The sequence below is a fragment of the Canis lupus genome, chromosome X (assembly GCF_048164855.1).
Source record: "Canis lupus baileyi chromosome X, mCanLup2.hap1, whole genome shotgun sequence".
NCBI lineage: Eukaryota > Metazoa > Chordata > Mammalia > Carnivora > Canidae > Canis > Canis lupus.
In genome coordinates, this window is record NC_132876.1 from 22,025,235 (window position 1) to 22,049,732 (window position 24,498).

At 37.8% G+C, this 24,498-nt stretch overlaps 1 protein-coding gene across 17 annotated transcripts in view; it reads left to right on the forward strand.

Annotated features, from left to right (window-relative positions):
• ENOX2 (ecto-NOX disulfide-thiol exchanger 2) overlaps nt 1-24,498 on the forward strand; it is a 280,754-nt gene that overhangs the window by 75,080 nt on the left and 181,176 nt on the right. For 7 of the 17 annotated variants that reach the window (XM_072816297.1, XM_072816302.1, XM_072816310.1 and 4 more), the window contains exon 3: nt 4,663-4,747. The exons of the other annotated variants lie outside the window; for them this stretch is intronic. The gene's annotated coding sequence lies outside the window, so the exon portion shown is untranslated. The remainder of the gene's footprint in view (nt 1-4,662; nt 4,748-24,498) is intronic. 17 annotated transcript variants of the gene reach the window in all.

The following is a 24,498-nucleotide window of genomic DNA, read 5'->3' on the forward strand; positions in this document are numbered from 1 at the left end:
ATTTAAATTGTAAACTGTATCAGAGTAGTACTGATCATGTTTGTTTACTGCTATATCCCCCATACCAAGAGCTATGCTTGGCTCACAGTAGGTCCTCACTAAATATTTGTTGAATAAATGATCTGTATAGAAATTTAAGCTTTCCTCCTACCAGAGTAAAGATCATTATATATGTGAACTGCATGATTGTGCTGCATGGGAGTAATGGGAAGAAAAAGGTGAAGAAGGACCTTATTAAACCCAAGATGCAAAGCAAATGGCGGTGGAGACCCAGGCTCAGGGCAGGGATGGTTTGGAGGGCCTGCCTTTAGAAAGTGTTCCATTTGCCTTAGTTACTCAGAATAAAATTGCCTTCATTTTTCAGACCTCCTTTCCCTGGGTCCTGAGCTGTGCTATGCTGGGAGTAGAAAGGAGGGAAGCCAAAGTCAGGTTGTCCTAAAGAAGAGGCTCCCCATTTGACATCTTACCTGTAATGGATAGCCTATGGTTGCTGTTCCATTGCCTGATTAAAAACAAAAAAGGAACAGCCTTAGAAATCAGAAGGCCTTCTATCCTGTTATTCTTTTAAACTCATTTGAACTGGTGCGTCTCTGTGGGCTTGTTATGCCAGCTTCTAGAACAGTGCCTAGTACCTAGCAGGTACTCAGTAAATATTTGTTGAATGAATGACTCTGCCTGGTTATGCAGTTTTGAAAGACTACCCACGATGCTGGGGCCTTTTCCATAGTCCCTTAAAGAACACAGGGCTGTATCAGGATAAACAATTATGAAGAAATCAGAGAAAAGGAATGGAAAGTAATAATAATATCATATATGCCTGAATTCTGGTGCATTTTGGGGAATCCCTAAGTGTCTCAGATGAGTTACAATTCCAAATCAATGTATAAAGCAGTTATTTTCAATGTGCAGTGATAAGACTCAAGAAAGTTTAATACCTCCTTCTAGGATGAAAAGGAAATTTTGTGTTCTTTATATGTGTCATTATACCTGAATACTTACACCTGGGGATGAAACTGTTAAAATATTTGTGTCTTTCTTGTGTTTCTCTGGCCCATCAGTTAATAGATTATACTTAGATACGTAATTCAAGACTTCCTCACTCCTAATCCCATAAGCATCTGAGCATAACCAACGTTTTGCTAGAAGGGGGTGGTGTGTGTAGGCAGATATGCTTTCTACAGGATGAAAGTTGGAATTTGAATCCCAAAAGGTTTATAGGCAGGTTTTGGAGGCTCCCACTCTAGAAGTCAGGAAGCAAAATATCATGGGCAATATTTTTAATACTAGGCTAGGATGTGAAACTAGTACAGGAAATGTAGAACAAGAACATTTGGCAACCTTGTGCTTCCTGTCTAAAATAACTATTATAGAATATTTGTAGGAGGTAGTATGCTATAGTGAATTCTATCATTTTCCTTATTAGACTCCTTATACTACTGAATTTTCTGTATATTATAGATTTTTTCTCTTATTTTTTGCTTAGAAAAGTCATGTCCCAACTGTGTATGTATAAGAGGATATCTATATTTAGTTTTACTTTTAGGTGCATTTGTTTTCCTGAGTTACAGCTTCAACAGCTGACATGGTATTGTTTGGGTAAGACATCCTTAGAATAAACCACTGTTTATTTTGAGCACTATAAGGTTTCTGATGGGAATACTGTAAACTCCAGCTCTAAACTGATGTTGAAGAATCAATAAACTACTTAGCAGAGGAATAAATGACTCAAGGTAAAAATAACCAAGTAAAATCTAACTCCCACTTTCTGTTCAAGCATGTATAGTGAGAAGAAAAATATTTGACAAAGGGAGCCTTAAATGGTTATCATCTTCAAGGTCCTGTCCCTCATCTGGGTTAACTTTGCAGATTATTTTTTTCTTTCATTCAGAAAGAGATCTTCAAGAAGGAAGTCAAAATCTGCTGGTTACAATTTGACAAAATGTTTGGGATCATGAAACCAGCCAGATTCTTTTCCTAGAGAAGTCAGAATTATTTCCCCCATGGAGGCTATCTTTATTTGCTAGGAATATATCAGTCATTGTAGAGGACCTAAAGAACTCTTGACCTCTTGGATTCTTCCTTTTTTGGTTTATTCTAAGGACTCTGTCTCTCCTCATTTGATCATTATTTTGTGTATTTTTCAATGGGATCCAGAGATTCATTAATTCATTTCATAATTCAACAAAAATGTATTGAGTAACTGCTTCGTGCCAGATACTCTGTTAAATATTGTAAAAACCACAGTAATAACAGAAATAAATGAGTACATATATAAAATTCTTACTAATGGTGGTAAGTGCAAGGACATACAGCTACGGAAGGGAAAAAAATGGCAGGACCCACTTAGATAACTTTTTAAGATTTTATTTATTTATTCATGAAAGACAGAGAGAGAGAGAGAGAGAGAGAGAGAGAGAGAGGCAGAGACACAGACAGAGAAGCAGACTCCATTCAGGAAGCCCGATGTAGGACTCAATCCTGGAACTCCAGGATCATGCCCTGAGCCAAAGGCAGGCACTAAACCACTGAGCCACCCAGGTATCCCAAGACCTACTTAGATATTATGGAAGGAAGGTTTCTCTGAAAAGATGCATTTCACTGCTGGGGATTTATCCCAAAGATACAGATGCAATGAAACGCCGGGACACCTGCACCCCGATGTTTATAGCAGCAATGTCCACAATAGCCAAACTGTGGAAAGAGCCTCGGTGTCCATCGAAAGATGAATGGATAAAGAAGATGTGGTCTATGTATACAATGGAATATTACTCAGCCATTAGAAATGGCAAATACCCACCATTTGCTTCGACGTGGATGGACCTGGAGGGTATTATGCTGAGTGAAATAAGTCAATTGGAGAAGGACAAAAATTGTATGGTCTCATTCATTTGGGGAATATAAAAAATAGTGAAAGGGAATAAAGGGGAAAGGAGAAAAAAATGAGTGAGAAATATCAGAAAGGGAGACAGAACATGAGAGACTCCTAACTCTGGGAAACAAACTAGGAGTGGTGGAAGGGGAGGTGGGCAGGAGGTGGGGGGTGACTGGGTGACGGGCACTGAGGGGGGCACTTGATGGGATGAGCACTGGGTGTTATTCTATATGTTGGCAAATTGAACACCAGTAAAAATAAATTTATTAAAAAAAAGATGCATTTCAAGCTGAGGTGTGATGAAGGAGAAGGCGTCTGTCACACAAATGGCCTGGGAAACAGCAAGCACAGGTTAAGGCAAGAAAAGCTCTGTATGTAGCAGGAAGAGGGAAACCCAGCATAGTTGACGGAAAGGGAACATGGCATGAAATAGGGTTGGGAGAAGTAAACGTTGCCACATCAAACAAGGTTTATAGACCTTATGAAGTTTGGATTTTATTCTAAAAGCAGTGGGAATCCATAGAAAGATCTTAAGCACAGGAGTTATATGAATTGTTTTATATTTTTTATAAAGACTACTTCAACTGCCTGTGGAGAGTGAGTGAAAGGTGGATAAGAATGGAAGCACAAGAGCTAATTCAGCTATTTAATTTTTGCAGTAATCTAGGTAAGAGAAAGTGCTGACTTGGATAAAAATGATGTTAGCTATAGGGCACCTGGGTAGCTCAGTCGATTGAGTGTCTGACTCTTGATTTCGGCTCAGGTCATGATCTCAGGGTTGTGAGATCAAGCCCTGTGTCAGGCTCTGTGCTCAGTGGGAAGTCTGTTCAAGATTCTCTCTCCCTCTCCTTCTGTCCCTCCCCCTATGCTTATGCTCTCTCTCTCTCTCAGATAAATAAATCTTTTTAAAAAATGATGGTAGCAAAGATGAAAAGAAATGGGAAAATTCAAAAGGCAGGATTTACTGATGGTTGGGAAATACAGGATTTTGAAAGGCTGACTTCCAGTAGAAAGGGGAAAAATGATGATGCAGAAGAAATGGAATATCAGCAGGAGCAAAGTCTTTGAGCAGGCAAGAGAGGATGGCATTGAGGGATGCTCCTTCCACTTCAGCAAGACAGAAGAGAAAGAATAGATAAGGATGTAGGTCAGTGTGTGTGTAGATTTGGTGGTGGGAAGATGAGAGAGCTCTTTCTGATGGCTTTTGTTTTCTCCACAAAATATAAGGCAAGATCATCAGCAAAAAGCAGGAAGCAAGAGAAGAATGGGAAAGATGTGGAAGGATTGAGGAGAGAGGTGAAGATATATCATAGTCACTTTGAAGGGTAGGAAAGCAAGTTTAATGCAGAAGTAGCATTGCGGGGCAGAGATGAGTGTTCAGTTGAGGTTTGTGATCATGAATACTTTAAATGAAAATAAAGCCCATCCACTCAGCTATGTGAATTTTCTGCAGTCGTGTTCAGTAGCTCAGGTGCAGGTTCACAAAAGGCAGTTTAATTCTACTCCTATATTACTATATGAGTGTATCCGGAAGAGCATAATGTGGTAGAATGGAACAAATGTGTGACTAGGGTTGAGAGGACATGGGCTGTAATGCAGTCTCAAACTACCTGTAAACCATGTGACTTTAGGCAAGCCAGTTTAAACTTGCTCTGCCTCTGTTTTCTCATTGGTAAGATAAGAAGTTTGGACCAAATAATCTTTAAGGTTCTTTCTGGCTCTAAAACTGTGTGATTATTTTTTTTCCCTTGGGACAATTCCTAATCTCAACCAATTTCTCATTAATATAGTGTTGTGATTAAGCGTGTATACTCTGGAGCCAGACTGCTTGGATTTGGATTCTAGCTCCACCACTTCCCACCTTTGTGACCTTGAGTAAGTCATTTCACTTTTTAGTGCCAGTTTTTTCATCTTTGCATTGGGCATTAAAATACCACATATTTTACTTAGTAGGGTTACTGTAAGGATTAAATGGGTCAATGCCTGTGACACTCTTAGAACAGTGCCTGTACTGGGATCCCTGGGTGGCGCAGCGGTTTGGCGCCTGCCTTTGGCCCAGGGCGCGATCCTGGAGACCCGGGATCGAATCCCACGTCGGGCTCCTGGTGCATGGAGCCTGCTTCTCCCTCTGCCTGTGTCTCTGCCTCTCTCTCTCTCTCTCTGTGACTATCATAAATAAATAAAAATTGAAAAAAAAAAAAAAAAAAAAAAAGAACAGTGCCTGTACTGTGCCCTCAACAAGTGTTAGCCATTACTCCCAACAAGTTCTGGTTCTGCAACATCTCTTCAGCCATAAAATATCTGAAAACTTGGAATTTCTTCTGCTTGCAGGCATGCATACCACCTGACACCATATTTAGACTACTTAATTTTGTTTCAGTTTGGCAGTGTGGCATAGAAAAATGACGCTGGGACAAGATGAGCCTTGGTTTAAATCCTGAGCCTGCCATTTACTTAGCTGTGAGATCTTGGGTAAATAAATTAATGAGCTGATATTCAAATTCCTCTCCTACAAAATGAGGACAATAGTAATATTTTCTGATAGTTTGTGGGAGAATTGAAATGAGATAGTGCATGTGACATATGTGATAATACAGGGTTTGGCATATGGTAGGCATTTAATTAAAGCAATTATTGTGATTCTGGTACCCTGCCCTAATATTTATCCTGTTATGTCAGTTCTTGAGGTATAGGCAACTTTGGTTTGTGTTACTGACGTGTTTCTGAAGCACAGAGGAGCAACAAGTATCCCATCAGAGAGAGAGAGCTGAAAAAAAATGTATTAGCCAGTACCTTAGAGACAGGGTAAAACTAGAAGGGCTAGAATAAAGGGGTGCACGTTGTTATTTGTTACAATAAATACTGTAAACACGTAGATTTATTTTTAACATTGAAATCTTCCTTTAGAGTTTGAAAATTGCCTGCCAGTGAGAGCAGGTTAATAAAGCTAAGGAAAATGGGATGCATGATCTCCTCCAGTATGTCTGAGAAGGTTTCCATTGCCTTCCATGTCTGGACAAAGGCACCTCCCACGGATCCCTGCTGATCAAGCTCCAGGGAAGCGGTTGTTCCTGTGAGGTCCTTGAGCTCTTTGGTGGAAAGACGTCATGTGAGGCTGCAAATGTAATAAAATATTATTCATATCTGACTCTCAGAAAACTGCTTTGGAAGCAGCACCTACTTTGCTTCCTATGTTTGAAAACACCCTACTGAGTTGTATTGATTTCTTTAAGGAAAAGAAATATGGAGGGGAACAGCTCATTCCTATGCTTTCGTGTACCAGTAATCAAACCAAATCATTTATAAGGCTCAACAAGGAGCTCACATAATATCAATGTTTTAATCTCAGTGTTATTTTCCACATGGTCTTAATTATGAAAATGAATCAGACCCAACTTTTTTTCTTATTATAGTTCGAAAAATATCATACTTAATTCTTCTAGCTGAAATCTCAATCATTCTTGTTAAATGCATTTCATCTTATCAGCCTGCTGATTTCTTCTACTGAACTAAATGACCAATGTTAATGCAAGACTTTATCAACTTAAATGAAAAGTAAACTTCCATCCCAGTCCTAATATCCCACCTTGTATGTGCTAGTTCAATAAGTAACTTTTTGAGAGCCTGCAAAAGCAGAAACTAGATTTCCTTTTTGAGAGCCTGCAAAAGCAGATTAGTCCCTATGAATTAAGGACTTCCTTTCTGCCTGATATTTGCTTTTATTTCTTGCTACAGCTCTAAAAAGATTGTGATAGTACTTGTGATCTTACTAGGATACACTATTCTAGTAGCTGGAGCATCAGCTTGGATATTGTGGTACCATTTGCAGTTGGGCAAGTTCACTTCATTTTTCAGTCCATTTCCCCTCCAGAAAAATGACAGTGATAATATTTGTCCTTATCTACTTTGCTTAGAGGTTGTAAGACTAAATGAAACATGGATGGAAGCAGTTTGAGCAAAAAGGCAAAAATCTGAAAAATTATGACTCCTCAGGAATTATTTAGGCATACTCGTATTTGTGTTCTTAGAAAGTCCCTCCCTCTCCATAAACACATGAGTAGTATACTCCATCACCATCAAATTTAAAGAAACACACAGACACAGACCTTCATGTTATCTAATATACTTTTAAAAATGATTACCTTGCACTGTGTAGAATTTGATCAACACATTAATATACTTATATCTGGCTATCTATTTATGTATCCATCACTGGTATATTCAGCAAATATTTGTCAAATTCCTGCTATGTGCCAGGTACTGTGCTTTGCTGGATGAAAATTTTAAGAATCAAGACAGGACTGATTCAGGGCTCATGAGTTATGGTCTAGTAAGTGAGACAACAGACAGTTAAAATAAAGTTTAAGTATTGTCATGGGTGATTATCAGAGTGTAATAGAATACCAAGCAGGAGTATAGAACCTGAGATGTGGAGGATAGAGAAGGTGGAAAGACTTCCCATGGAAGTGATAGCTAAGGCCCCAAGATAATGAGTCATTGTAGCCTCACAAAGATGAGGAGGGAAGAGTATTTCAGAGGGGACAGTATCACTGCACAGCTTTTGAGCATTCTGGAGTGTGTATCCACATTGAGAAATCAGCCCATTTATAGGTACCTCCACTTACATTTGAAGGAACTTCATGGCTTTTCAAACCTTGTGTATTATTGGCTCTGTTACTGGATACACTGTAAAAATGAAACCCAGCCTTAGCATGAACTGATTTTACTCTTTGATTACTTTTCTAACTCCTAAAAGTCAAGTTCTCAATTTCAAATGTTTTACTAGGGCTTTCTTGTGGTTCTGAGTGTTGTTTATTTTGGTTATCACAGTTGCAGATAATTGCACATTTGCATTTAACATGAATTTAAATGCTTTTAATGAGTTTCTGCATTTTTGCTGGGTTAATTAGTTGAGTAGTAGGGAATTGTGTCCACCAACACAAGTCTGTTTTATCTATAGAAGCCCCAGCAAGCATATATAATTTTCTGATATTAGCATAGGTTCAGAAATCACTCATCTATGTGATTTAGTGACCATTTATTTATAAACCATTTCTTAGACCATGTAAATCACTTTTTAAAATTAGTTGAAGTCATTTCCCTCCCAAACTTTCTAGGATTTTCTTCCTCACTGAGCTCTGGCTATTAAAGAGTTTTCAACTGTGTATGTTTCCACTATTTCTTGTTGACTTTTAAGAATTTTTCTGTCCTATTTGCAAAGAATCGGGCTGCTGCCTTGCATTTTCCTCAAACTAAAAACAGTTTACCCTCCCAATTAATGTCTGGACCTAATACAAGCACATCAAAGTTTGCCTGGAAGTAAAAAACATAGTATGTTAATAACAGTAGGGCATAGTGAGTCATCTTACCGGTTTGAATATGGAGCTAATTCTGCAGATGCTATCACTTTTTGAAGAAGAACAAATAAATGACTGAAAATGTGATCCTGGTATGCACTTGACAATATACATAGTGAAAATTTATGGTATGTCATTATATATGCTTATCTCTTTATGGGACTTCATTTAAAATGAAAAGGGCACTTAAGCCCAACTCTCATTTTGGAATGCAAAAACTGATAGGTGACAAAATAGGGCTCAGAGTTGACATTTCTACCATATAGCTAGCTTTAGTTTTTGATCAAAGTGAACGTCAATGGTTGTAAAGGAAATGTACTTTTCTTTGTACATTATAAAAGTATTATATTGTGAAAAACTTCAAATCCAGAGAAGAACATGGTATCTACAGTTATACCCACCATACAGATTTATCAAACATTAATATTTTCCATATTTGTTTCCAGTCCTATAAGGATACAAATATGGTTGAGCAGTTGATGTTTATTTTGTGCCCCTCCCTGATCACGTTGTCCTCCCTTCTTCCCTGGTAGAACTACCAGCCTAAAGTTGGATGGTTTCCCATCCATGTATTTGTACAAATGTAGGTACCTAGAAACAGTATTTGGCAGAGTTGTAATATTTACCAAATTTATATCGTTAAGCAACTTGCATTTTCCCTCAGTATTTCTGATATTTATCTATATTGATGTACATACATACCTATTTATTTTAACAGCTATAGAATATTTCACTTTATGAATGACTGCTTCTCAATGTATTTACCCATGTCCTTGTTGATAAATTTTGTAGGTGTTTTTTCTCATTTTTCACTATTACAAAAAGTACTCCAGTTTACATCATTGTACATGTCTCCTGTGTATGTGTGAGATTTTCAACCTTGAAATGATGTTACTGGGTTGCAGAGCATATGCATCTTTCAACTTTATAAGACACACCCAAGTTATTCGTTCTTCAAAGTTGTCATACCACCATCTTATAGTTTGAGCTGCTCTAACAAGTACCATAGACTCGGGAGCTATAAACAATAGAAATTTATTTCTTACAGTTCTGGAAATTGAAACTCTGAAATCAGGGTGCCAGCATGGTTAGGTTCTGGTAATGACTGTCTTCCATGTTTCAGACTCCCGAATTATGTATCCACATATGGTACAAAAGAGGGGGGGGGCTAGAGAGCTCAGAGGGGCCTCTTTCATAATGACACTAATCCCGTTCATAAAAAAAATAAATAAATAAATGAAAAAAATCCCATGAAAAAAAATTCATGAGGGCTTTACCCTCATGGCTTAATCACCTCCCAGAGGTTATCAGCTCCTAATGCTAACACACTGGAGCATAGGGATTTCAACATATAAATTTTGTAGGGACACAAAACATTCAGTCCATAACACCTACTTTATACTTTCTACAAGTGGTAGATGAAGGTTCCTGTTTTTACACATCCTCCAGCACTCAGTATTGTCACTTAAAACATTTTGCCAATTTTGGGGGTATGAAATGAGGTTTCACTGTGTTTTAATATGCATTTTCTTGTTTACTAGTGAGGTTTAATATCTTTCCATGTATTTATTGGCCATATAGTTTTCTTCTTCTGTGAATTGCCTATTCATATCATCTGTCCATTATTCTATTTGGTTGTTAGTCTTTTTATTATTGATTTGAAGGAGATTATCTATTCTGCATACTAATCCCTTATGCTTTATAAATATCATCTCCCAGCCTGTGGCTTGTCTTTTAACTTTTCTTATGCTGCCTCTGTTGAACAGATGTTTATTATTTTAATTGAATACAATTTATAAAGGTCCCTATTCTTTAAATATAAAACTGTGTGGAAGAAAGTAATCATTCCCATACAATCTGGAGCCCTCATTAAATTAAAATGAAGCATTAAAATGTCTTGAAGTAAAAATAAATAAATAAAAAAAATAAAATGTCTTGAAGTAAGACACCAGATTGTATTACTATGACTACATAGAACATAAACTTGGGAGGTTATCTAGAAATGCACAGGAGTTGCAGTCACTAAAAGTGTAACTTCAACAAACCATTAAAGAAAGTACATAAAGTAATACAAAATGAGGGGTACCTGGGTTGAACTTCTAACTCCTGGTTTTGGCTCAAGTCATGATCTGAGGGTCATGAGATCAAGCCCCACATAGGGCTCCATGCTCAGCAGAGAGTCTTCTTGAGATTCTCTCCCTCTGTCCCTCCCCCACTCTCAATCTCTCTCTCTCTCTCTCCTCCTCCCTCCCTCCCTTCCTCAAATAAATCTTTAAAAAAGTTATACAAGATGAAAAAGCTCTAGATATTTGCTCTACAAGAATGTGCATATTGTACAGTAAGCAACAATACTGTATTGAAATTTTGTTGAGAGGGTGGATCTTATGTTACATGTTTTCTTTCCATAAAAAAAGAAACTAAATCATTCAGTGCATGTCCTTTCAGCCTTAAAAAACCAATATAATTTTAAAGATTTTATTTATTTATTCATAAGAGACACAGAGAGAGGCAGAGACACAGGCAGAGGGAGAAACAGGCTCCATGCAGGGAGCCTAATGTGGGACTCGATCCCGGGTCTCCAGGATCACACCCTGGGCTGAAGGCGGCGCTAAACCGCTGAGTCACTGGGGCTGCCCAAAACCAATAATTTTATAGGAAATCTAAGTGTTAGCTCCTTTATCAATAACTATTCTTTGGACAAGTCATTTCATCTCTCTTCTAATTTTTTTTCACATGTAAAGTGAGGAATTATGTGGTCTCTAAGTTCTATTCTGGCTCTAAAAGATCTGTGGTATATGGAAATAAAGAATGGCTTGAATGTATTCTAATGATTTCAAACATTCATTAAGAATTTTCCAAATTTCAGGGGTACCTGGGTGGCTCAGTCAGTTGAGCATCTGCCTTTGGCTTAGGTCATGATCCCGGGGTCCCGGGATCAGCCCGCATGGGGCTCCCCACTCAGTGAGAATTCTGCTTGCCCAGCTCCCTGTGCTCCTTCCCCTACACATGCTCACTCTCTCTTTTTCTCTTTCTCTCTCTCAAATAAATGAAAAATCTTTTTTTAAAAAAGAATTTTCCCAATTTCAGACTATGCAGATTTTCAAGAATTCCACTAGTATTTGTTGGAGGCCTCCTAGTACACACCTGTACTCCCTTTTGAACCTTGGGGCCATTGATAGTGCTAAGACAATTCCCATGAATGCTCTTACAAGACATAAGCTAAGAGAGGCAAGAAGAATGAAGAAAAACAAGTTGCAGAAGATCAGAAAGGGAAGAGAGAGTGAAGATAGTAAGGTGTCTGGAGGGGACGCCTCAGTACTATTCTATAACACGAAAGGCATGGGTTTGTGTCCTGTGTTCCAAAAGGCAGAAAGACACCTTTACTTTGATTTAAAAAACAACAATGGATAAAGACGATGTGGTTTATGTATACAATGGAATATTACTCAGCCATTAGAAATGACAAATACCCACCATTTGCTTCAATGTGGATGGAACTGGAGAGTATTATGCTGAGTGAAATAAGTCAATCGGAGAAGGACAAACATTATATGTTCTCATTCATTTGGGGAATATAAATAATAGTGAAAGGGAATAGAAGGGAAGGGAGAAGAAATGGGTAGGAAATATCAGAAAGGGAGACAGAACATAAAGACTCCTAACTCTGGGAAACGAACTAGGGGTGGTGGAAGGGGAGGAGGGTGGGGGGTGGGGGTGAATGGGTGACGGGCACTGAGGGGGGCACTTGACGGGATCAGCACTGGGTGTTATTCTGTATGTTGGCAAATTGAACACCAATAAAAAATAAATTTATTATTTAAAAAAAAATGAATGCCACAGGTGCTGAGGCTGATCAGAAAAAAAAAAAATCGTTACCATCATCTACAACCCCAAACTGACTTTCTAAATATGCAACGTACATTTGCATTTGTAAAATATATTTAGCTAACAAAAATCCTTCTCTGACCTGTTGTTAACATGAGTTCTACTTAAAGTTTCATTTGAAAAAGGGTCCAACTTCTAAAAATAAACAGTGTAAAATCATTGTCCTGAGAAAATGATCATTTCAATACTAGAAAGTTTAGCTTTAAGGAAACTCACTGCAGCTTTGTTTATAAAGGAGTCAGCCAACTATGGCCCTTGGGCTACATTTAGCCACCACCTCTTTTTGTAATAAAGTTTTATTTAAAATAAACAAAAAAATAAAAAATAAAAAACAACAACAAACAGAAGGTCTATTATATGGAGGTGAACTGATCAAATAAGTGGCTCTTGGTCAAATGTATCATCAGCAAATCTGCCTTAGAAAGCACTTCTCTTGCCCATTAAAGATGACCCTTATGGCTACTGATCTCTGTTGGAAAATCAATGCCTTTTGTATGCTGCTTCCATGTGAAAACCATCCCTGATTTACAGTCAAAGCCATTACTAGATTTTGTTGGTATATCTTTCATTGGAGTTCGATTTGCCAACATATAGTATAATACCCAGTGCTCATCCCATCAAGTGCCCCCCCAGTGCCTGTCACCCAGTCACCCTATCCCCCTACTCACCTCCCCTTCCACTACCCCTTGTTCGTTTCCCAGCATTAGGAGTCTCTCATGTTCTGTCACCCTCTCTGATATTTCCCACTCATTTTCTCTCCTTTCCCCTTAAATCCCTTTCACTATTTTTTATATTCCCCAAATGAATGAGACCATATAATGTTTGTATGTAATGGGTAGCCATGGTAGGAGAAAGGTGCTAATAGTTTTGGCATGGTCACAAGGAATGCTTAGTTACTGATGGCATCTCAGACGTCTTCCCTAGGAAGCTACCTTTCTCTAAGTTAAGGAATTCTGGGCTATTATTCCTTACTCTTCTATCACATTCAGCTTAAATTTTTCCCAGAAGTGTTGTTTTCCCTTTATTGATGTCATTATTTGCAGAAAGAACATTTTTGAAAATATGGAAAAGTAGTTTTGAAGTCCAAATCTGCCTTGAAACCATCATTGTAGTGGAATAGGCAGTTTTACCAGGAAGTGTGAGATCTCTGGGAATTGAAGTACTAATAGTTTATGTAGCAGGGAAGATAGCAGTTTTGAGAACATAGAGTTGAGAAATGAACCAGAATCTGAATTGAGTGGCTATCACAGGAAGCCTATCATAGACTGACATGAATTCTAAAGATTATATCAACTACTTAGTGGCAGGGGATGGATAGTATTTTTGTGCAAAGATCCTACTACATTAAGGAATGAGAAGTAAGAGGAGGGAAAAAAACTCTAAAGCAAAATCAAAGAGAAGCATGGTAAGTGAATGCAAAGGAACAGCTGAAGTTTAGTACCTGCATTAAGAGGGAAATTTGATGTTTAACTCCTAAAAGGCAACTAGTCAGTACACTGATGTTACTGGAATGTTGACTCCTAATGAATCCAGCTTAAGGTAACAAGAGGTACTACTTGGGTTGTCAACCATCTCTTCTGGTGTTCAGGGCTCCTACAAAGGTCAGCAACACTGTTTGGTGCAAGAGACAAGGGAAATAATAGAGGGACTGTCAAGAGAGGCTACTAACAGTGGTCCCAGTACCAAAGTTTGGCCATCACTCCCCACAACCATTCCTCCAAACAAGGACTTAGAAATAAACTGCAATTCTGTGTTTAAGATGCTAAAAAAATATATATAACGATGAGTCTAAATTAGAAATAATGAAGGTTTAACTCAAATCTTGATTATTCAAAAGCTCATTATCTGGTTTGTGGATTTTCCGTACCCTTGGTATTCTTTATTCTCCATTCTCCTGTCTGCCTTTTGGTAATTTTACTGCTCATTAGTTATTTTCAAGAAGATGGGCATGGAAGGAATAGGAGAATGACACTTTTATCAGCCCATTTTGCTACCTATTAGTGCTTTGGGTGAAGATTCTGATGGGGAAGGAAACAAAACCCGTGGGCCAAAACAAGAGGTTTGAGGTCTATATGAATTTAATTTTTCTTCACAGCCTCTATCCCCTGTGAAAAGGTGAACTAATTGTATGGCTTTGGGGAAAAAAACAACAACAACAACTTCCTGATAAATGGAGAAATATCAGCACCTAAAAGAAAGTGCCAGAGGTTTTGTTTTATCACTATATATTAAACCAGAAAATACACTATACCATGCAAAAATCCTTTGGTCCCTGGCACAGGGTAGATTAAACAATTTAATGTGACATTTATAATAATAAGTTGTGAAATTTTTTAGTGGTGGTGGTCAGAATTTTTTATTTTTCTGAATTACCTCTAGTAAGTTTGTTATTCATTAACACTGTCATACATGTTTGACCTCTCTCGTAGTTACCCCAGTTCCTGTTTGTATTCCCTTTTACTAGAATGACTGGGCTGTGTTCTGTTTAATTCATTTCCTTACTCCCAAACTAATTATTTGGAGCTGATAATTAAACCACATAGGTCATTTTCTGGCTTATTTATGAAGTACAGATTGAATTGTGTTATAATACATGTTTTTGAAATGCTAAGGGTTTCTATCATGGGTAAATTGATTTGGATCACAAAGGGATATCCTTGTGGTGGTTTAGGAAGCAATAAAAGTGACCTGAAACCATGAAAATCCTAGAAGAGAATACAAGCAGTAATTTCTTTGACATTGGCCATAGCAACTTCCTTCTAGATATGTCTCCTGAGGAAAAAGAAAGAAAAGCAAAAATAAACTATTAGGACTACATCAAGATTAAGAGCTCCTACACAGCAAAGTAAATAATCAACAAAACTAAAAGCAGCGTATGGAATGGAAGAAGATATTTGCAAATGATATATCTCATAAAGGAGTTAGTATCCAAAATATGTAAAGAAATTCTAAAACTCAACACCCCAAAACAAATAATCCAATTTAAAAAAAGGCAGAAGACATAAAAAGACATTTCTTCAATGAAGACATACAGATGGCCAACAGGCACAAAAAAAGATGTTCATCATCACCATCATGGAAAGGAAATATAAATCAAAACTATAATGAGATATTACCTCACAGAATGGCTTGGTTACCTTGGTTACCTCACAGAATGGTTGTCAGAATGGCTAAAATCAACAACACAAGAAACAATAGATGTTGGCAAGGATGTGGAGAAAAGGGAACCCCCTTGCACTGTTAGTGGGAATGCAAATTAGTGCAGCCACTGTAGAAAACAGAATGGAGGTTCCTCAGAAAGTTAAAAATAGAACTACTCTAAGATCCAGAAATTGCACTGCTGGGTATTTACCCAAAGAATACAAGAATACTAATTCAATGGGATACATGAACCCTGATATTTATAGCAGCATTATTTACAATAGCCAAATTATGAAAGCAGCCCAAGTGTCCATTAATTGATGAGTGGATAAAGAAGAGGTGATGTATATATGTGAACATGTGTACACACACACACACACACACACAAATATTATTCAGCCATAAGAAGGAAAGAAATCTTGCTATTTGCAGTGACATGGATGGAGCTAGAGAATATAATGCTAAGTGAAATAAGTTAGAGAAAGACAAATGCCATATGATTTCATTCATATGTTGAGCTTAAGAAACAAAAAAACAAGGGAAAAAATGAGAGGGAGAGAGAACACCTGGAAAGAGACACTTAATTATAGACAACAAAATGATGGTTACTAGAGGGGAGGTGAGTGAAGCCATGGGTTAAATAGACAGTGGAGTTTAAGGAGTACACTTGTCATGGTGACCACAGGGTAATGTATGGAAGTGTAGGATTACTATATTATATACCTGAAACTCATGTAACACTGTATGTTAACTGATCAGAATTAAAATAAGACCTTTAAAAAAATAAAAGGTAATAGTAATATCTGAATCTAATTTATTATTGCTAAAATAAGAAAATCAAGTATTTATTTAGTTGTAACAGTAAGGAAATATTCTTGCTTTTGAGGCTTTTTCAAATTTATCTACATCTTGTCAATAAGCTCCAACTTCTCACTGAGTCAAACAAGACAGTGCAGTTGGTGATACAGTTCACCACTATGCTGAAGGGCAGAAGCAACTGTTTATTTTTAAATGTAGCTTTCTAGAAGATTTCTGGGAAACAGCCACAGATATATTGCCATTTTTAGCCTAATCATTTTGTTGACCACAAGGCAGAACGGCAGCAAGCTCAGATGGGAAAACTGTAGTCATTATCCAAAGGTCAGACTTGATAAGCAGACTGCTATTTCTTCCCCTAACTCCCATATGTTTGGAGGGGCATGTGGGCAACACGGAAGTCAGAAATCTCACTGTCAAAAAACTATTTAAGTGATTTTATGCAAATAGAACTGGCTGTATTCTATGCAGAATAACAGGATTCCTGTCTTCAAGGAGTTCTTAGTCTCAACAAATGAAGCAGCAGCAGAAACTTTAGGCAGAGTCTATATCTATCCTGTTGCTTAGCTCAAAGTGGGCATCCCATAAATGTCATTTAGATGATTGGCTGAATGAATGGGTGGACAGACAAGTAACAAATGAACAATGAACTCTGAAAGGTAACTCCTTGGAGTTACTGTTTAGAAAAGCAGAGACAACAACTTGAAAATATTTAGCAGCATAACTGGAAAGTCAAGTATCAATTTCCACTAGACATTGAAGTAATTGAAATTTAGTCCAGGGGTGGAAAGTACATTTACTATTTTTATTAATTTATATGTAAAATGAAAATAAAATTTAAAATTAAGTCTAGCTCTTCTATACTCCATTGAATTACTATATTATGAATATAGAAGTTACATTGAATGGTTTATCATAATTATTTTTAATCAATTTGATTTACTTTCTACCAAAAAATCCTACAGGTATCATTTACACTTTTTTTTCATTGATGGTGGTCTATCCATCAGTAAAAACTTTAATCTGGGAGCATCTGGGTGTCTCAGTGGTTGAGCGTCTTCCTTTGGCTCAGTTTGTGATCCCAGGGTCCTGGTATTGAGTCCCACATTGGGCTGTCCCCACAGGGAGCCTGCTTCTCCCTCTGCATATGTCTCTGCCTCTCTCTGTGTGTCTCTCATGAATAAATAAGTAAAATCTTAAAAAAACCCACTTTAATCCCAGTACAAACCCTACAGGGAAGGTAACATAGTACAAGGGAAAGATATGTAGCCAGAAGATGCAGGATCTAGCTCCTCCACATATTCATTATAACTTTGGGTAAATCACTGAAGCTCCCCTGAGATGCAGTTTTTTTGTCTACAGACCAAGGACATTAACCCTTTTCTCCATCATAGGGATGCTGTGAAAGTACTAAGTTGTAAAATTTTGTAATAATGTCATTTATTGTTAGAGAAGGGATTAGAAATAATGTTAGTGTTCCAAGACTTTGGTTTCTAGCATTCTGGTATAGAAGGTGGAGTGCAGCCACTGAATATTGGCTACCACCCTGAGAACACTCAACTTAAAGATGGTTATATAAAAGATTCCTGGGGCACCTGGATGGCTCAGTCAGTTAAGCATCCAACTCTTGATTTCAGCTCAGGTCATGAGATCGAGCTCGGTGATGGGATCTGCACTGAGTGGAGAGTCTGCTTAAAATTCTCCCCCCCCTCCCTCTCCCTCATGCTCCTACCCCTGTTCTTTCTCTGTGTCTCTTAAATAAATACATAAATAAAATATTTTTTAAAAAGATTCCTGAATGTCACCATTAAATAAAATGTATTTAACATTTAATTGTTGAACAGATTGTAAGGTATAAGTTTACAGTCCATTTAGTAGTACTCTTTTGTAGTACTCTTTTGAAGATTTCTCTTTATATATCTAGGCTTTATTTGTATCTGCCAGTCTATATGGCATATTATGCATTTCTCTGGTTTGCTGTGAACAAAATGAAGTTGTTTCATTGATAGGCCCTCATAGAAGTTGACAAACACCAAAGCTGTTAGAAGCTTTGCTTTAATATAAGTGTCACTCCCACTAAACTGTAAAATAACCATTTCAATTTGGAGGATCATTATCCTATTTAAACATAAATCAATTCACTGTCCTCTAAAATGTGACTACGTTTAAGAGCAATAGGCAAGCCACAGCCATTCTCTTTCTCTGTGTGTTGGATGAGGTTGTAAGTGTGTCACCAAATGCTCAAATCCAGTTGTTACTGAAGCACAATCCAATCTCCAAGAGGGAAGACAACTATTAAGAATGAGCTTAGCGGGATCCCTGGGTGGCGCAGCGGTTTGGCGCCTGCCTTTGGCCCAGGGCGCGATCCTGGAGACCCGGGATCGAATCCCACGTCGGGCTCCCGGTGCATGGAGCCTGCTTCTCCCTCTGCCTGTGTCTCTGCCTCTCTCTCTCTCTCTCTCTCTCTGTGACTATCAAAAATAAATAAAAAAAAAGAATGAGCTTAGAAAAAAGACATTTTATAGATGTATTAAAATAGAAAACATAAGCTGATTAGGCAAAGTTCCAAAGATTCATTAGTTTATTAAAGTAGATCGAAATGAATGTTTGAGAGATTTAAATAAATTAACCTTTAATGAGTACCCAGGGGCCAAGGAAAAAGAATGACAGAGGATTAGGAGTATTTTGTCTGATTGTTGCATAATACACACTGATTAGGTTTTTTCTGAATGCTCATTGCTGTATAACAATACTAATAAATAAAAAAGATTAAAATATCTCTAGATTGTAATTGTGTCTGCTCTTATGTGCACACAAATACCATGCTTGGATTTAATAGCAGTCCCTACAACTCTAGCAGAGACAAGAATTTTTGTCATTACATCATTATATTTTGAAATGTCTCATATGTGAGCAAAGCTTTGGTCTAATTAGGGTAAATTTATTCCTGACATGCTGGACATGCTTTTATCATTTTAGTGTTAGATTCTTATTCTGAGTTTTACAATATACATGCTCTAAATAATATTAATTGATAGCAAGTTACTTAGAAGATGTGTTTTTATTTAAACATCTTATTTAAAAAAACTTTTCTAGACTTCCTTACAAGTTCTGGTTTATAATTAGAAAAATTCTTAAGGAGACTTTTTTGGGAGCAGTGTTGGAAATGCTTTGGTTTTTTTCATGTCACCTTAACCGTATTACTTTCAAATCATTTATTGACTGCAAAATAAGTTTTGAGTTGGTGGTACTAGGACAGCATTCTTCTAGACCTCACTCGTCTCTGATTTTCTACCCTATTACTGAGTTTTATATCAAGTTTTTATTAATGTCTTCCACCTACACTTTTGTTGTTGTTTACCTTAGAGCTTGCAGATCACATGGTTCTACTCTCATTGTTTAGATGAGGAAACCTCAACCAAAAACAACTTGCCCATTTCCCATCTCAGTTGATGGAAGAGCAGATACCATAGTCTGTATCTTCATGGCCTGTTCTTCCACTATACTTAACTGCCTCCTTTGCATTTTCATATTTTTACCAGATCATTCCTTTTTTTTTTTAAAAAAAGTATTTATTTATTTGAGAGATAGAATGTGCGATGGGAAGGGGCCGAGGGAGAGGGAATCATTGAGGTTATAGATGACATAAGCAAACCACACTGCCACCTGATTTTATTAAAAGTAGTTGTAATTTAGGCACAGTGCTTCCCAGCATTCTTCATGATCATACATGTAATAGAATAAATGAATGATCTACTCGAGGGCAGGGGCGACTGGCCTGCCATCCCAAGGGTTGTAAGATTTGAAGCCAATCCCCAAGGCAGTTTGGAATCTTTCTCTGGGGATAAAAAGAAAAACACAATATTTCTGAAGTATTTTAGCTGGTATCTCTTGGAGCAAGGAAAGGAACATAATTCTGTAATTATACTTTGCCTAAAATTTTTTCAAGACTTTAGTTTCTTTTTGTTTTTGCCAGCAATGCTTCTAATCTTTCTTTCCATCTTTTCCCTAGAAGCATCATAAATTGGACAAATTTAGGTCTAACCTATTTATATCACACAACCAATACAGTTCTCTGCATATTGTGGGAAATGAGTAAATGAACTTACCCTCTACGTGCTGCCTGATTTTAACTTAAGAAACAAAACAAAACAAAACAAAAAAACCTGGTCAGCATATACTCATCTGACCAGGGTTAGAGCAGTGGTTTTCAGTCCTGGCTGCACATTATAATCACCTGACACCTTTTAAAAAATAGATCTTAAGGCTCTACCTGGACCAAGTCCCATATAACTGGGTTATCTGATTAAGTCAGAGTTATATGGGTGGGGCCCAGGTGTTGGTATTTTTTTTAACGTTCCCCAGGTAACTTTAATATGTAGCCAGAAGTGAGATGCACTGCCTTAAAGTCTTGACCTTTACTGGGGACATGCCTAACAAATCTGTGAGGTTGGGGATCCCTGGGTGGCGCAGCGGTTTGGCGCCTGCCTTTGGCCCAGGGCACGATCCTGGGACCCAGGATCGAATCCCACATCAGGCTCCCGGTGCATGGAGCCTGCTTCTCCCTCTGCCTATGTCTCTGCCTCTCTCTCTCTCTCTCTCTCTCTCTCTCTCTCTCTCTATCATAAATTAAAAAAAACTAGTTTATATTAAAATGCTATTGACTTAAAAAAAATCTGTGAGGTTGGGGACTGGGTCAAGGCAGAAGGCAGTTGGTGAAAAACAAAAGAATATGGGAGCTTTGGAGCACCTGGATGGCTCAGTGGTTGAGTGTCTGCCTTTGGCTGAGGGCATGATCCCGGGGTCCTGGGATCGAGTCCTGTATCAGGCTCCCTGCAGGGAGCCTGCTTCTCCCTCTGCCTGTCTCTGCCTCTCATGAGTAAATAAACAAAATCTTTTAAAAAGAATATGGAAGCTTCTTTTGGCACTGTTCATGTTGTGGCAAACCCAATTTTGGTCACGTGTATCAGAGAAAACAATTGCCTTTTAGGAGCCCAAAGGGAGGACTCTTAAATAGAATTAGTTTCATGCACTCAGACTATATCGTCATGCTTGGCATCAGCCCAGGAGGCTAGGCTGCTTGGTCAGGTATCCATGGCCTTATTTCATTGCTATTTCATTTCTTCTTTCTGCCATCATCCCAGGCAAGTGCGCAATTTCCAGGAAAATCTGAGCCTGTAAATTTACCAAGGCTGTAAATTTACCAATCCAAATCTGTCTTCAAAGAATGCCTTTCCCCAAACCTATGGGGAAGGGGCTAAAAAAAAATAACAAAAAAACTTAAGGTGGAAATGGATTCAGTTAGGGAGTAATACAAGTTGAAATGATCCTCTAAATCAAACTAACACTGAGGCTTTTTGAAACCCATTCTAAGATCACAGGAATGTTAGTTGGAATGAGAGGATGTTTGGGTCTATTTCAGTCCTGGATTCTTCTTGAAGGCAGTTTTAGAAAGTTACTATGCCTTCACACTCTGACTTCATCTGGTACAATAGATTCCTCTATGGTGTAATCCAAATAACTGGGTTGTCCACTTGCTACCTCTGGGGTGCCTAGAATTCTCTTAAGGATCTGTGCAGTGTTTAAGGCCTCTGTCTCAAGATGTAACAGGACTTTAACTTCCATGCAGTGCTCTTTTGTTGCAGAGAAACTCTTAAGTTGAAACGTTTATGGAATTGAATTCGGCTATAGCACTCTCTTCAACGCAATCCATCACTTCACAATCTCCTAGGAGCCCTGATTTGCTCTGTCAGTTGTTTGTCTGAAAGCATCTTTGTGAAATGAATTTACTTTAAAGTTAAAGATGATTAGAGTGCCTCTTCTCCAGGAGACAATTACATTGCTATATTCTGTGGCAGGATGAAAAACAACATAGCATTAATTTTTCCAAGCTTTCTTTGAGTATTGTTAAAAGGAGAAACATCAGGTTAATCCAAAATACTATAATAGCCAAAAGACAACTGCTATTAAAATGCAAGATTTTCTAATAAGACCATTTTGAGGAGTTGTTTGGGAGAAAAGAGAGAATATGAAGGGAGGAATGGAAGGAATTTATTAAGTGTTCCTGACCTTCAAATATACTTTGTCAGTGAATGCTGTAGACAAAATAAACCAAGTCTGAGAACTATTATTAAAATGTTTTTCTTGGGGATCCCTGGGTGGCTCAGCGGTTTAGTGCCTGCCTTTGGCCTAGGGCATGATCCTGGAGTCCCGGGATTGAGTCCCACATTGGGCTCCCTGCATGGAGCCTGCTTCTCCCTCTGCCTGTGTCTCTGCCTCTCGCTCTCTCTGTGTGTCTCTCATGAATAAATAAATAAAATCTTTTTTAAAAAAAAGCTTTAAAAAAATAAAATGTTTTTCTCTCTCCTTAGCCCAATAGTATGTTATCCTACCTCTTAGACTATTCTGCTTTATATTTTTCTGGATGAATTGATATCTTTTGACAGGCTTTGTTAAGAATACATAGTAAAGGTCAAGTATAAGCCATTTGCTGGTGTTCCTTGGCAGCCTTTATGTCATGGTAAATAGATATTGGAAGTGGTTTTATTTTCAGCATAGGTTTGTGAATATGCTTCCATTGGGCTGTGCTTTTTCTCATACTGAAGTTCACAAACCTTGCATGATTTTCAAGACTGCAACTTAAGAGCTTTAAAATGGAGTCATCTCAGACTCCTTTCTTTCCCTCAATTCCCAGATCTAATTAGACATCAAATCCAGAGGATTCCACTTCATGAATATCTCTGAAATCCATTCACTTTTCCCCATGCATTACCACTGTTTGAAGTAATATTACTGTCATCTCTCCACTGTATCAATCTGGTGTTCTGACTGGTCTGTCTCTGGTGACTTCTCACCTCCAGTGCATTCCTTATTCTGCCATAAGTGTAAGCTTTCTGATCTGTAAGACACAGATCAGATATTGGAAACCTTCCACCCAGAATACACACAAACCCACAAACATCCAGAGGGAATCCCAAGTTCATCCTAATAAGTACTCTGATAAAAAGGTTCTACATATTCCTGTGGAATGAGCCTTCGGGGATTAAGAAACATTTCACTGGGGGATCCCTGGGTGGCTCAGCGGTTTGGCGCCTGCCTTTGACCCAGGGCGCGATCCTGGAGACCTGGGATCGAATCCCACGTCGGGCTCCCGGTGCATGGAGCCTGCTTCTCCCTCTGCCTGTGTCTCTGCCTCTCTCTCTGTGACTATCATAAATAAATAAAAAAAATTAAAAAAAAGAAACATTTCACTGAAGAGGTGATATTTGATAAAGGTTTTGAAAGATGAATAAGAGCTCTCCAGGTAGAAAAAAGGGAAAATTGTAGTTCAAGCAAAGGGAATGGTATGTACTAAGCACAGAAAAGACAGCCCAAAAACAAATCAATGCATATACTGTCCATTGATCATCAAGGCTACAAAGAATGTGCATGAGGAAAAGATAGTCTCTTCAGTAAATGGTGTTGGGAAAACTGGTATCCACATGCAAAGGAATGAATTTAGACCCTTATACATACCCAAAAATCAATTCAAAATGGATTAAACGTTTAAATATAAAATTTTAAACTACAATTGCTGGAAGAAAACATGGGGGAAAAGCTTTATGACATTGGTCTCAGCTGTGATTTTATGATATGACACCAAAATCATAGGCAACAAAAGCAAAAGCAGACATGTGGTACCACATCAAATTAAAAAGCTTTAGCACAGCAAAGGAAACAATCAACAGAGTGAAAAGGCAACATAGTAAATGGGAGAAAACATAAGGGGTTAATCTCCAGAATATATGAAGAACTCCTACAACTCAATAGAAAAAATCCCCTAGTAACCAAATTTTTAAAAAGGGCTAAAGACTTGAATAGACATTTCTGCAAAGAAAATGCACAAATGGCCAACATGTAAATGAAAGGATGCTTAATGTCACTAATTATAAGAGAAATGCAAATCACAACTACATGGACATCACCTCACAGTTGTGAGGATGCCATTAAAAAATAAAAAGTGTTGGCAAGGATGTGGAGTAATTGGAACCCTTGTACACTGTTGGTGGGAATGTGAAATGGTATAGCTAGCTATACTATGGAAAACATATGGAGGTTCCTCAAAAAAAATTAGAAATAGAACTACTGTATGATCCAGCAATCCCACTTCTGGGTATTTATCCCAAAGAAATGAAATCAGAATCAGAAAGATATTAGCACCAGTGTTTATGGTAACACTATCCACGAGAGCCATGGTGTGAAAATTACCTAAATGTCTGATGGATAGATTAAGAAAAGTAGGATGTACAAACCATGGAATATTATTCAGCATTAAAAAAGGAAATCCTGTTGTATGTAAGAACATGGGTGAACCTTGAAGACATTATGCTAAGTGAAATAAGCCAATCTCAGAACAACAAATCTTGCATGTCCACTTATGTGAGATAT